Genomic DNA, 16100 nt, shown 5'->3' on the forward strand with positions numbered 1-16100 from the left:
ATAATATATAAAAGTTCTATTACAGTACCTGGCATGCAATAAGAAACTCAAAGACAATCAGTCCCTTCTCACATCAAATGGTTAGAGAAGTAAGGTTAATTTACCTCTATCCTAAAATAAAACGTTGAATTTTATTATAGATAGTGAAGATGATGTTTATTTGCTTTACTGCAATTAGTTTTTGACAGACACTATCAGTTGTCTATCAAACAACAGCCCACTCCCCCCACCACCACTTCTGCTTTGCCAGCGAGGCCTAATCTCACTAGACAGACTCAATTTTTTGAGCTCCCTTGCACTTAGGACCTGACTAGCTGGCAAGTGACCCAATTTGGGACTACGAGACCAGAAAGGGGAAATCTGGGGAGGATTCTGTGAGAGATTTCCATCTCTAACAGAGATATTCTGGAGAATATGGGCCTTTTCACCAGTTGGACATGTGTCTTCATATAAGACTTGAAATGCAGGGTCCATCTTGCAACCCAGAGGGATCAAACCTAAGAAGCAGCTGATGTACAGAGGATGGTGAATGAGCCTGGCTCCTCGCCGACAGTGCCAAGCAGCTGCACTTATCCTGCAACCATTCTCCTCTGAACTGTTTGTGTATAAGACAAACGTCATTGTTTAAAGTACCCTTGGGATTCTATTATGTGCTGCCTAATTGATATGAGGTTCCTCTGGCAATATAAGAAAATCATTAGTTATGTGAATTTGATGACAAAAGTGGCGATTCTGAATAGCTAAAATCGAATTTTGTGAGATTTAACAATATTCAAAGAAAATACTTCTAAGGTAATATTACATTCTTCTTTGACTAAAATATAAATATTATTTAACCCTTTGTTGGTGATTCACAATCTTATTTTAATGCACCTGTTAATAGCAATGCTTCCCTCTATTTCTAATTTTCTCATTTAGAAAATCTATTAAAAAGCAACTTCTTTACAAAACTTCTCTGACTTCAGTCTCCCCTCACCCCATTTAGTCAATCTTACATCACTGGTAAAATAATTTAAATTTATTTATAAAATTAAAGTGTAGACTGGACAAAGATCTGAAGAGAGCTCCTGAGAGTAAACTATATGCTGATTACAGTGAATGTGCTACATGATTTCTAATTTGTGTGCTCAAAAAGCATTTTTTCATACCTTTTTTTCCTCCACTAAGAGCAAGCTGAGATCTGTGCAGGTGAGGTATTATTGTAGGACTATCTAAACTTTTAAGGCAGCAAAAGAACCATCATAATAATAGTAGGTACTACTAACAGAAAGGTTTCCTTCCCTGGTTAACTGAAATAATGCATTAACGTATGTGGTCTCAGCCTTCATGATAGTCTCATCAAAGAGGAGGCAGTTGAACCTAGAGATTGGACACCTTTGAGATTAGACATGTGAACTCCAAAGTCTAACCACCCGGTCTGCCTCTAACCACAACTGCAGAATCATAGCTTCCCAAACTGCAGAATAGGGTTGATAATAGTATCTAAGGAAAGAGCTGTGGCGAAGGTGAAGTGAGATAATGCCTGTAAAGCCTACAGCACAATGCTTGGTCACTCAACAAACGACAGCTACAGTTATCTCCATGGTACAGGTAAGGAAACTACAGCCTCAAATAAGTAAGTTACTTGAATAAATGGTAGAGCAAGGACTCAAAACAATGTGTATAGGATTCCAAAGTTCATTCTCTTCGTCACACAGCAGCACTGGCAACTATCATTTAGAAGTAAAGGTGGAATCAGGAGAAGGTCAAATTCTTGGGCCATGGACAAGAATGATACGATTTACTATAGAAATGAAATTTTAGTTCAGCATTACATATATCTGATTCATAATCTTTTCCCTGCTGAAAAAATAAAAGGGCATACATTTTCTTCACTTGTTTCCAAGGCAGAATGATCCAATGTCTGTGGATGGATTACCTGGAATATGCAGTCAAAAAATTCAAATGCATAATTATTTTACCAAGACACAGTTCAATTCATAATATTTGCTGGTTTCAATATAAATTCTAAGTTATGGTATTCAAAAGGCATTTATTTCCTATGCTCATAAATGTGCTAATTTAGAATCCTGCTCTATTTTTTAATGAGGTCATTTAATTAATATGCATCATAAAATGTTTGGAAAATGAATTTGAGGTGTAAGAGAGAAATTCATATTTGTACATAATTATTTTGTCATCAAAAATCCTTAGGAGCATGTTAATTTTATTATCCTGCTGTTGAAATACTAACATTTCCTGGAAATTATGCATTCTAAAGATAAGTCACTCATGAGCCACTAAACTCTAATGTATATACTTCCCTTTTTATTGCAATTTGCTTTTAAGAAAATACAATCCAGAAGTTATCAAATTTAATAAAGCACAGTGAGTCAGAAATAAATTTTTAAAATAACATCATTGTCTTGTCTGCCAACAGCCTGAAGCTCAGAGATGAATGAGGTCAGTCCTTGGACATGATTAATCAATTTTAATTTTCATGAATTTTCTAAGGATAGTACTTCAATAAGATGAATTTAGTCCAGCACCACTACTGAACAGCAAATGCTATCCTAGAATACTTTCCGTTTACTACTATTCCAATGTTCCCCAACCACAGGAATCCTAACTGTTCAACATGTTCCAGTGACAGCTGTGTCCACATTTTCAGTTTTGCCCTAGACAATCTCTTCAGTGCAATAGACAAAAGCAAAAGAGTCTGTGTCCCTATGTAACTATCCCCAGGAGTTTATTTTAAAATGCTTAGAGAACCCCTCATACTGCCCAAGTTGTTTGCGAGTGGCCATCTGCTCCTCCTCCTTGCTCACCACTCATCCCTCTTTCTGTATCCCCTCCCTGAGGCTGTCATCCTTCTCCTTGGATGTGAAGTTTCCTCTGAGTGTGGTTCCTAGGCCACTTGCTTCATAATTACTTGGTGGAGGAGGGGCGTGGTTATTACAAGAAACGGATTTCTAGGCTCCATAGAGTCAGAATTTCTGGTTTGGGTGCCCCATGGATTTCTAGTTTTATTAAGCAGCCCAGGAGATCTTTATGCACATTAAAACTTGACTTGCACCTAAACCACTAATTTTTTATCTTTTCTATAAACTTACCTTTATTACCTAAAACACTTTTTTTTCATGGCTTCAACTAAAGCTTAATCTAAGCTTTAGCACTGTGTCTTCAAATGACCTCCACCGTTTCCACTAGGACATCTAACTGTGATTTCTCACCCAATATGTTCCAAGGCTAAATACATCTTTCACACGGATACTGCTAGTGCCAAGTAAATTAATTCATTTATGTATTTATCCAAAATTATTTACTAAGATCCTACTTTGTGTTAGAAGCTAGTGATACAATAGTGAACAAAGATCATATGATCTTATGAAACTTACATTCTGCTAGGGCAGGGCACGGGACAGAGATGTGTAAAGATATTAAGTGATTATCTGCACGATTATATGATTAAAACTGTGGTAAATACTACAAAGATGAAACACAGGAAACAGACAGAATTGTGTATTTTTTTGGCAAAAATACCCCAGAAGAGATGGTGTGCATTGGGAGACACTGGTTGGCCCCATTATCAATGATGTTAACTTTGGTCACTTGTTTAACTTATGTCTGCCAGATTTCTCCCCTATAAAGCTACTATTTTGTCCTTTGTAACTACAAAGTATCTTCTAGGGAGTTACCTTGAGCATATGCAAATATCCTTTTACCAACGAATTTTAGCATATAAAGATGATTCTTGCCTGAAATAATTATTACTGTGGTGTTTAAAAACGGTGAATTTTCTATTCCCATTTTTCTTTCACATTTATTAGTTTAGTTGAAGTTTTTATTTGAAGGTTTCTTAATTTTTGTACAAAATTGAAAATTTTAAGTTGTCCAATAGATCTATCTTTTCTTTTTTAGTATCTGGATTTTTCATCATTCTTTAAAAGGTCTTCAAACTCACTGATAAAAAAATTTTTAAATATGTTCACCAATCTTTTCTTCCAGTAATGTTATGGTTAGACATTTTTGGATAAATATCTTTGATCTGTGTGAAATTTATGTGTATATAAGGAGTAGAACAAAGATACAGTTTCTTTTTACCACCAGGCAAAATGGCCCCAAGTCTCCTGAATTATGCTAATTATGCTTAACTTATTTATCAGCTCTACACAATAAGCTAATGTGCCCAAACAAGAACTTAATATATAGTTATTAAATTGAAATAGTCTCTGTCAAGTATTCTTCAATAGCACTGAAAAAAATAGTCTGGCAGCAACGGATAAATGTAGAGAGAGACGAGGAATTGGCAGCCCAGAAAAGAGGCAAGTATGCAGTTGTGGATAAGGTAGCCCAGGTCTGGACTGAAAATGGTAAAAGGAATGGAAAGAGATAAATAGTTAGAGGGGGAGAGTTTAAAGTAAAAACAACATAGAACTCGGAAGTTAAGTGGACATATTGAGATACAGGAGCATAAATAGGCAAATATATTGTAAATGCTGTCATAAGGGAACTAGAGGTAATGAAACTTCTGACTTTGACAGAGAAAATTTTGCCTGACATCTAATCAATGACACAAAACCTGGCAAAATCTGGAAATACTCATCTTGATGCTGCTCCCCCAAACTCCACATGCAATCTACCACTTATATTTGCAAATTCACACTCCGAAATCTCTCTGAAGTCTGCATTTGCTCACCATCTTTCCTCACAGCATCCTACTTACTCTACGCTACTCATTTCCCTTTCTGCATTGCTAGAAAAGTCTTCTAATTGGTCTATTTTTTCCTATCATGCTCCCCTTTGATTATTTCTACATATAACAGGTATGTCATTTAGACATTTTCTTTCCTTCATTTAAAAACCTTTAATAGCTTTTAATCACTGTTAATATCATATATCCTTAATAGACCTCTGCAAACTTCCCGTGTTCATTTCAGCATCTCTTCCTCAGGCAAGATATGTTTGACTGCCTCCAGCTTAGGTTACACTCTTAATTATATACTCATATGGAAACATCGGACACACCCAAATTTAGAGATTTTCTACTAAACAATTGGCCAGTGCTCTTAAAACATGTCAAAATGATGAAAGACAGAGAAAGGCCAAAGAACCATTTCAGACTGAAGGATACTAAAGAGACATGACAACTAAATGCAATGTGTGATCCTGGAGCAACAGAAGGACACTGATGAAATGTGAATAAGATCGGTAAATTAAACAACAGTACTGTAACACTGCTACTTTCCTGATTTTGATAACTACTGCGATTATGCAAAGTTTTAATATTTGGATAAAATAGGTAAGGGATATACAGAAACTCTGGGTACTATTTTTGCAATTTTTTTGGAAGTCTGAAATTGTTTTTAAAAAAGTATTTTTTTATTTTTAAAATTTATTTTAATTAGTTTCAAGTATAGAGTACATTGGTTAGACATTTATATCGTTTATAAAACGATCCTCCTAGTTGCTCCTTCTCTCCTCTGGTTTTCCACCTCGCCAATATATCACTGCTGACTGTATTTCCTATGCCGTCGCTGTGACCAACTACTAATTTGTACTTCTTTAACCCCTCATCCCATTCTCCCAGCCCCCCAACCCTCCTCCCCTCTGTCCATCACCAAATTGTCCACTATATTTGAGTCTGTTTTTGATTAGTTTGTTCTTTTTGTTCCTTGGATTCCATATATAAGTGAAATTATACGGTATTTATCTTTCTCTGTCTGACTTATTTCACTCAGTATAATAACTTCTAGGTCCATCCATGTCATTGCAAAAGGTAGGATTTCATTGTGTAATATTGAGTAATTGAGTAATATTGAGTAACATTGAGTAATATTCCATTGTGTATATGAACAATAATTTCTTTATCCAATCATCTGTTGATGGGCATTTAGATTGCTTCCATATCTTGGCTATTGCAAACTGTGCTGCCATGAATATTGGAGTGCATAGATCTTTATGAATTATTGTTTTGGTTTTCTTTGGATAAATACCCAGAAGTGCAATTGCTGGGTCAAAAGGTATATCCGTTTTTAATTTTTTGAAAAACCTCCAGGCTGTTTTCCATAGCGGCTGTACCAATTTGCAATCCCACCACCAACGTATGAGGGTTCCCTTTTCTCCGCATCCTCGCCAACATTTGTCGTTCTTTGATTTATTGATAGACATTCTGACAGGTGTGAGGTGATATCTCATTGTGGTTTTAATTTGCATTTCTCTGATTAGTGACCTTGAGCATTTTTTCATATGTCTATTAGCCATCTGTATTTCCTAAGGTCTTCTGCCCTTTTTTTAATTGGATTGTTTGTCTTTTTGTTGTTGAGTTGTATGAGTTTTTTATATATTTTGGATATTAACCTCTTATCAGATGTATCATTAGCTAATATCTTCTCCCAATCAGTAGGTTGTCTTTTTGTTTTGTTGATGGTTTCCTTTGCCGTACAAAACTTTTTAGTTTGATGTAGTCCTATTTGTTTATTTTTTGTTTTGTTTCCCTTGCCTGGGGATATATATCCAAAAAAATTACTGTTAGTAATATCAGAGAGATTATTGCCTGTTTTCTTCCAGAAGTTTTATGGTTTTGGGTCTTACATTTAAATCCTTAATCCATTTTGAGTCTATTCTTGTATACGGTGTAAGAAGATGGTCCAGCTTCTTTTTTTGGCATGTATCTGTCCAATTTTCCCAACACCATTTATTGAAGAGACTGTCTTTACCCCAGTGTATATTCTTACCTCCTTTATCATAAGTGAGTGTATAGGCGTGGATTTATTTCTGGGCTCTCTATTCTGTTCCATTGATCAGTAAATAAAAAGTATTGTTTAATGTTTAGTTAGTACCTTAAAATACAATCAACAAGTAAAAGGGCAAAGAAAGGAAAAAAGAATTGCAACACTTGTGACAGCTATAATATTTATTATCTCTAAACTATAGGGAGCATTAGCGGAAAAGAAATAAAGAAAAAGATAAATAAAAACAGGCAAGTAGAATGAACAAGTCATAAGAGGAGTATGAATGACTAGGTAATATGAAAAATGTTTAATTGCACTCACTAGTAATTAAGAAATTATGAATTTGAATAATGCATTTTCATTTATTTGATTAATAAAATTTACATGATTTATCATACTCAATATTGATTAGGATTGGAAAAAAATGGCAATTTTTTAAAATAATATGCATTCCTTTTGACCAAGTACTTCCAATTCTAAAATTTCCTCATAGACTGTATTGCCCATACAACACACACACACACACACACACACACACACACACAATCCAACTGCAGCATGGTTTTTAAATTTTGGAAATAAATGGGGATTATTTAAAATAAAGAAATATATAGTGGATGAAGCCGTTAGAAAGAACTTACATCTATATGCGCCAAACCAGGAAGTTGTAAAAGTTACAGCATTAAGTGAAGAAAACAAGTTGTACAATAATATATTAAGTATGATTTCATCTTTCTAGTATTAATACCTATGTATTTAACGTATACTGGCATTTGTAAGAAAAAAGCCTTAACAGACACTGATTTTTTTCTCAGCTGTTCTCTCAAGGATGGGACCAGAAAGGATTTCACATTCAATTCATTCATTTCAGTACAATTTGTTACAAGTATGTATCACTTCATCATCAGACACATTATACTTTTTTTAATCCTATGTTTTGAGTAGGTAGCTTCAGATTTGAATCCTAGCCCTGACACATCTATGTTTACAGATGTTTGAATTTTGGTAAATTACTCTGAGTCTATTTCTTTGGTCTAAAGTGAGAAAAATTGTGCCCTCCTTGGCTTGCAATATTATTAAAGTTGTGGTAGCTGCAGTAGTTATTCAAGGGCTTACTAAATCCAGAGGTGCTGGTATGGACTGATGGCTGAGCTGGGTGGCATTACTGTCACACACCATATATGCAGTTGGCTGGACAGAGAACTTTACTGTCTGCAGACCTTGTAAACACAGAGCCAGAGACCTCTGCTGCATAAACCTTTTAATGTCAGTCCTGCCCAGTTCAAGACCCAAGTGCTTAGCCTTGCTCTTTCCTGTCTTTATGATGACAAACAGAGTCGACTTTGCCCACCTTTTTCTTAAGTCTCTAATCTGGACTAGACACTGTGTGGTGTGTCCCTAGCTTAGGTGTAACACTTGTTTGCATCAGGTTAGTCCTCTGCTCAAAAATGCACACTGGTAAACTAGTACCTGCCAGAAGAGGTCTAAACACCCTCACCAGCCCTTCCCAGCCGGAGATCTGATCCCTTTTCTCTCCTTATGCATTATTAGACTTGGTTTTCCACTGCTCCCCAGTACATGTCTTCCTATTTTCCTTTTTGATAAAACCCTTTCTGCCCTGGTCTAATATCTGTCATTCATAAGAATGTGCAACATTCTCTCTAAAAAATTCCTGCCAACCCTGTGTTTTTCTGATTCTGTCCATCAAAAGATATTAATAAGAAAATTAAACAAGTATAGGTGCCACTATGGAAATCTAAAAGCAGCTTTGATGTCTATGTTATTACGTGAAAATGCCTATAGAAATCAGGAAGAAAAATACATAAAATTTAAAAGTAAAATCACAAATCTGAATATAAAATTAGATTTAGCACTTAAGTAGGTTTTTCTTAGTGTGGTTTAATTGACCACCTGCATCAAAATCCCTTGAGGGTGTCAAAAAGAAGGCTCCCAGGCCCCATCCAAACTTACTGAATAATAATCTGTGGGGGTGGGATGAAAGACAGTTTGGTTTTTTGATACTAGTTTGAGAAGTACTGCCCTAGTTACCTTTCTAAGTTTTTCGATGATACTATACTTGCCAAAGAAAAATAACCTTCATGTCATAAGAATGCAGTCATTTACATTTCTTTCAAAATCTATATTTTAACGTCTTGAAATTTTCATTAATTGGAAAAACAAAGTTCTATACCCACTAATGATTCCAAGTGATGTTCATCTTTTTATTTATTTTTCTTAAAATACTGTATTGCTTCAGTAAGCAGTTTCTCTGTCCTGCTCAACAAAAACACAAACATATGAAGAACTTATCCCAGGCCTCTCTTTTCTAGTCTCATTCCATCCACTACATCCCTTTGTTCCTCCCGTCAAAGAAAACTTATCTTGTGGAACAGTTTATAAACCAACCTTTCAAGGACAAAACAGATTGGAAAAAGAACTAGAGTCAATCCACCAGGAGATTGACACATAAACCCACAGGCATAAAGCCCTCCCTCTATTACTTCTCAGTGGTGGAAATGCCTATTTCCAGTGTTAAAAGATACACTCCAGCAATGGGATGAATACAATTACGGTGTCCTTAGCTGAGCTGAATTTAACCATAATTGCCCTTACTGATTGTAGTTTTCCTTCAATCTTTATTTAAAAAGTGCTGATATTGCCCCGCCATTCAAGTTTGATATGTCAAAAGGGACCCACACTGGAGTTTCTCTCTGAGTACAGACAAAGGCACAACAGTCAGGCAGTATTCATCCAGAGCCAGGGAGGGTTAAAAATGAGTCATCACTGGCCTCCTGTTTCCAAATTTACCCACAGAATCCTCAAATCAAACAATCAAAATGAATAATTCCTAATGGGTCCCTAGACAACTAACTGTCTCTTGGATGTGCCCTTACTAAATCTATAGTTCAATTACTGTGATGCCACTGAACATAGATAGTATAGCAAAAGTTCAAAAAACAAAACAAAACACCAAATTCACCAAAACCTAGATTCTGTCATCCTTAATCAAGTTTAAACTTGCAAAATTCAAAAACATTTCCTTTCAAAGGAACTGACCTTAGTTAAATAATAATGTGCAATTTACATGAAAGAGTAAAGCAAAGGATGCAGACTATATTTTTAAAGCTAAAATTTTAATTTTGTTCCTGAAAAATTTTTTTACCCATAAACTTTATTTACACAAGACCAAGAAAAGTTTTTGTCTTCTTAGAAAAAACAATACTAGTTACAGATTTCTGAAAGTTATTTATGAGAACAGGGAATTATATAAGCACTGAGGAAGCTCTAGGGGCATTAAGAATTTTTTTATGCTTTGTTGCTATAGCAGTCTTCCCATCTATAATCAAAATTTGGCCTCTTATGATTAGATGTAATTACTTCAACAAGTCAAAGGTCAGCTAAAATGTACTCTGCAGTTAGTCTGTAAAACAGGGGTCCCCAACTCCCACAGCCATGGAGCCCAGCCACGCAGCATGAGGTGAGCAGCCCTGTGCGCAAGCAAAGCTCCATCTGTATTTGCAGCCATGCCCCAGCTATAGCATCACCGCCTCAGCTCCATCTCAGATCATCAGGCATTAGATTCTCGTAGGAGCACTGGTTCCTGATGCCAAAAAGGTTGGGGACTGCTGAAAAATATTCTGAATAAAAATAGTTATAAAAGGTCATCATATCTCCACCATCATTCTTGGATGGGAGATATATGAGACCTGGGCATGTGAAAAGAGGTTGGTGGCATAGAAGTTTTTCAGCATACTGATGATACCTGCTCGATAATTTAATGTACACATACCCATCCATGACATCTCTCCTTGTACCCAGTGATTCTTTATATATAAAAATATCCCTAATTTAATGTTCTATGTAATGTATATTATATATATATTGTACAGTGTAAACATTATATGTATAGACAGGTAATATAATGTATACAGGTGTATGTAATGCACATCTAATATAATGCATGTAACTAACGCCTATTGTATAAAATGTATATATTAGATGTATAATACATTATGCATTATTTATATATGGGATATATGTTACACATATGTATATTAGGGAGACATATCCTCCTGCCTCCAGCAAAGAATTACTGAGTATAAGTGGAGATATTAAAAATGAATATGTATTGCATATGTCAACAGGCAAAACCAAAAAATAACCTATTTTTAAAGCATATATGAAAACACAACTTGTAATACTTCTTATTAAAAAAGTTAATGAGAAATGCTATTTACAAAATACCAAAACATCAAGGAATAATGGCCCAAAAAAATTGTATAACAATCTGAGCATGAATTCTATATTGGAAATGGCACATTCTACAATATAGATGATTGGAACCCTTAATCTCCATAAGGACAGCCCCTACTTTTCTTGCTCCAATCAGTATCCCCAGCACCCAGCATGCAGTGTAGGAGACAATTGGGAAAGGAGACAGTTAGGAAAGCAGGCGTCGGAGTCAGACTGTCTAGGTTTGACTCCCAGCTCTATCACCTACAGCCTATGTTCCTGAGCAATTTGCCTAGCAGTTAAGGCCTTTGTACCTTAACTTTTTAATCTGCACAATGGTACCTACTGCGTAAAGTTGTTTTCTGAATAATAACAATAGCAAAACAAACACATGTAGCACTTAACTTTTTGCCAGACACTACTAATGACTTCTCATTTATACCTATACTTATTCATTTAATCCTCCCGCAAACCTTATGAGATAGAAACTAATATCTCCCTTGAAAGATGAGGAAACTGAGTCTCAGGGAAGTTAGTATCTTGCCCAAGGACACACAACTAGTGAATGGCAAAAAGAATTCATGTTCCTAATCACTCCATCGCCCTTGAGATAAGGCTCTGAACAGTGTCTGGCATATAGCACATGTTCAATAACTAATATTTATTACAAAACATTTGTCAAATGTTTGCAAGATTCTAAGGTAACACAAGGGCTCAGAAGGCAAGATCGCTGTGATCAACTGGTAATGTTTTCCATAGACGTGGAACATGTGAATGATCACACTTATTTACTGTTTCTTTTCCACATAAAACAAAGAATCCTGCTTGATGTCTGCCTGGGTTTCCCCTTCTCCATTTCGGTGTCACTTGGATTTTATGTCATTATTTAACACCACATTACATCTTCCACTCCTTCTACTAATCCACTCTCCATCCAATTGCCAAAGTGCTCTTCCAAAAAGATGCTTTCCTCACTTAACTCCTTTCAAGGAACCTACCTCATTGAATCAATATTTCACCCATGGCTTTCAAGGGCCTGAACAAGACATGAAAGGAGCATGCCTTTAACTCTAGTTCAAGTGCTCAAGTACCTACTTATTAAATAAATACTTGATAAGAATGGTCATGTTTCATTATGCAGAGAATAGCAGTGTTTGTATTACTTCAAAACAGTGATAAGCAACTTTTTATTTTACTTGTTTTGGACCAAGTCCATCAGAAAAAATTTTTTAATGTTTAAGAATCTCATTTGATTCTTATTCAGAATAAAAACAAGCTTGACTGGAGGATATAAAGGGAAAAATATCAGACAGAAAATTTGCATTATTTTTATGTACAATATTAATATCCAGGAAAACCTTAGACAGTTTCTTAATCTTTGGTCTTGAAATTAGACCATGAATCATATGGTAAATATCTAATGACTGGAAATGTAAAGTTAGAACTATTAAAAAAAAAAAACAAAAGAAGGGCATAACACTCTTAATATTTAAGATCATACAATGCAACCACTTCCAAGAGGACCCTGAAAGGCTAACTAGAACAAATTAAAACATATGAATTACTGGTACTCATATAAAGGAGCTGTTTTTAATAAACACAAGTACTAAGTAACCACCAATCTGAATTAGTCTCTAAGCCAGCCACATCAATGGATAAACATATTACAGATTTAATTTAAAATTTATAAAGAAAATCAAACATCATGTGCTTTGATGACTTAGCATTGCCAAAGGTTTAATTGGCTTGTCCGCTTAGCATGAGGAGATGCAGGACTGCACTAGAAGTTCATCTGATTTGCTTAGAAATGCAAATAATTTCTGACAAAAGGCACATCCACATGTAGCTACATCGAGATTATTCCTGAGTTGAACATTCTGATGTCAACTCAGGATTTCTGAATGTACATTCACACATCCAACTGGACAATTCACATGTTCACAGAGCTGGAATAAGCAAGTCCACAGGTACCAATACAGTGTTTATTTGTTTTTGTTTTATTTTAGAGAGATTGTTATTTTTCTTTCAGTGAAGGAAGGTGGTCTTCTTAGTTGAATACATCAGACAAACTTCAATGTGATGAAAGGGTTGGTGATTCATATAACGTGATGGCAAAAAATAATCAATAGTGGAAGACCTGATGTAGTTAGGTTGGGAAGTAAAGACATCCTAGAATTGTTTTTCGCTTAACAAATATTTATTGAGCAGCTGTGATCCATTAGCCCTGAGGGATGGAAAGCTGACTCTAACATTTTCAGGGGTAACTATGACTCATTTTTTGTAGTGTCATTTGAAGTTACTTATGAATCTTTCACAGGGTTGAGGGAAAAAAATGCTAGCATTAGAGAGAATCACAAATCCAATGGATTAAAATTGGTCTTTATTGCTAAACACACCTTCCATGAAGGTACCTGATATTTCCTGAGCAGCATCTACATATTTCTTCTACCCCTAGTATTTGAACAAGAATTACCAGACTCTTCTCTGTAAACAGCAACCTCACTTCCTGACTTGTTAAGTAGGCTTGGGAAGATACCTTGAAGGAGGAATATGATCAAACTGGTTAAGTCCTAGATGCTGAAAGTAAAAAGAAGTAACTATTACTAACAATTCTTTAACTATTTTTGTCAGTCCTTCTCAGGAGCCAAACGCAGAGACAGTCTCTCTGCTGAGGACACCCTCAGGACACAGCTCCTCTCATTTCTCTCTCCAAGCCTCTCACTAGCAATGGGTCCTATGATACAGGGCAAAAGTAGGCAAGAAACTGTCCCTGAAAACTGTAATATGGGTAGAGGACTAGGTATCTCTGCCTGATCATTTAAATGGTGCTTCTTTTACAAAAGAGTATAAAAAAAAACAACTTTCCTCTTAAAATTCCCAAGAACCAGCTGATTCATAAATTCCAGCTTAGATCTTCAAGTGGCTAACAATTTTCTAGATATATGCTTGAACAGAAACCAACCAGCCAGTTCATTTTTCAGGTAGATCCCAATAACATTTCATGCTTTTGAATGAAGACCCTGTAATGGAGCAATGGTAAACAGAAGGAGCCTATTTCTCAAAGTCATTAACTTAAATTAAAAAGAAACAGATATTTATAGCTACAAAAATGCCTACTATAATGCAGTACATTTTTTTGAAGTTCGACTGAGCATCCATCCCACAAACACAAGATTGCCCATTAAAACAATGTCTAGAAAAAAACAGAACCCAGTGGCTTAATCTCTATAAAACAACCACAGAAAACTACCACCAAAAACTTTACACAGGAAATCAAACATTCAGATGTAATTTATCTGCTGGAACAAATCTGTCATATTGACCTTGACAGGCCTTGAATCATGAAATCATAAACCAGCATCCTACTGATACTCATTATAATTCTGGAAATTCCATAAAACCTAGGACTTCCATTTTCTTCTCAGTGATTAGCAGGTTGTTTGGAAAGCGGTGTGCTCATTGGAGCTTACTTGTCGGTTTTCCTTGCCACCAAAACACTGATTTCTAGAAACCACCCTCACCCTCACACCACCCAAACACTTAAAAATTTTTTTTTCCAATTTTCTAGATCAGGTTCTGTTTCCTGAATTACCAATTATGTACGTAATTAATTTTTTAATTTCAGTAATTATAGCACCTTAAGATCTTGGATATCAGCAGTGTGGATTGTTGTAGAGAATTCTGGAAAATTATGTTTTAGTGGCATTTCCACTTTGTGAATTTTACGAAAGCCTTTAGGTTAAGGCTTAACTTCCTCAGGTGAGGAGAATGACTGACTTATGGGCATTCATAAAAGGCATAAAAGTAAACATTACCTTCAGAGGTGTGCCACACATCCTGCAGGTGTAAAGGTCTGTTTTTCCAACCCTCACCCTTCCCTTCTCTACACTACGCACTCCCAAAGATAAGGGGTGGTCTCTCTGAATGCCAACACTATCTCCAAGTCGGAACCATAAACCCACGCGTATAGATCACTGCCAAGGTCCCGCCCTGACACCAGGAGCCACAGCTTCCTGCCTTCCCCATCAAGGTGACACGAATTCCTAGGGGCTGGCTGGGGGGCACACAGAGGCAGCGCACACGGAGGCGACGGGTCCAAAGACTTGCTGGAAGGAAGTGAACAGCCGGCAAAAAGCATTTTCTTTCCGCGGAACAAGCCAGAGACCCAAAACCGCCAGCGGAAGAGGGCCAGGCAGCGCGCCAGGCCACCGGGCACACGGACCCGGCATGCACACTTGACTGTGCCGGTGCGCGCTCACACTCACGCATACACGCGCGCGCGCGCGCCTACTCACCAACAACCTCTGATATCCGGAGCCCGCGTGGGACGGCGACTACAGCGGCTGTCCCCGCGCCTGCCGTGTGGCCTGGGCATCCGTCTGGCCGCTGCAGCCCGGGCCGCGCTGGCTTTTGCTAGAAGGCACTGCAGCCGGGTGCCATGGCACCCAGCGTGGAGGCGCCCGCTCGCTTGCCTCGGCAGTGCCTCCTCCCTCTCTCCTCTGTGGACCGAGGCAGCTTTGCTAGTTCCACTCGTTCCGGCTGCGTGCGTTGTTCTCCTCCTTCTCCTTCCCTTCTTTGCAGTGGCTCCCCAGCGCCTGGGACGAACACCGCCCTCGCAAACCCACGCGCAGGCCGGTCAATCCCGAGCATGCAGCAGCAGTCCCTGCTGCAGCCGCCGCCGCAGAAAAAGAAATTGTCACTGCGATGGTCCTGGCCTCCCCTTCCCCGGCCCCTGGGTGCCGCCTCCTCCTGTGCCTCCGCCCCTTCTTCCGCGGCGGCGGCCTCCCGCATTCTGCAGAAAGAGCTCGCAGGTGAAAGCGAGTCCCTGCGGTTGGCCTAGAGCGAGAGTAAAACGTTTGGGTGCGACTCTCACCTGAAAACCCTGCACGTCCTCTGCTCAGCCCGGAACCTGGACTCTCATTTTGCTTCACCATCAATTTCGCCGAAGTGGACATGAGTGGGGTGCCTTTTAGGGCTACGGCTAACATACGCCATGATGTAGCTAGATTTAACCATGAACTCGCAGTGGAGTCAGGACCAGGATAGGGTTTTGGCGAAAATCTCACTTAAGTCTCTTATGAAGAGTTGCACCTTGAGATTTATCATAATGTAGCCCCATCACGAAACACTTTAGTCCTTCTCCCCCGCCGCCCC

At 37.6% G+C, this 16100-nt stretch overlaps 1 protein-coding gene across 1 annotated transcript in view; it reads right to left on the reverse strand.

Annotated features, from left to right (window-relative positions):
* The window catches only part of STAMBPL1 (STAM binding protein like 1), a 44072-nt gene extending 28365 nt beyond the window's left edge, over positions 1 to 15707 (reverse strand). Inside the window, exon 1 of the mRNA XM_006925972.2 lies at positions 15242 to 15707. The gene's annotated coding sequence lies outside the window, so the exon portion shown is untranslated. The remainder of the gene's footprint in view (positions 1 to 15241) is intronic.
* Between the last annotated feature and the right edge of the window lie 393 nt (positions 15708 to 16100).

The sequence above is a fragment of the Pteropus alecto genome, unplaced genomic scaffold (assembly GCF_000325575.1).
Source record: "Pteropus alecto unplaced genomic scaffold, ASM32557v1 scaffold88, whole genome shotgun sequence".
Lineage (NCBI taxonomy): Eukaryota > Metazoa > Chordata > Mammalia > Chiroptera > Pteropodidae > Pteropus > Pteropus alecto.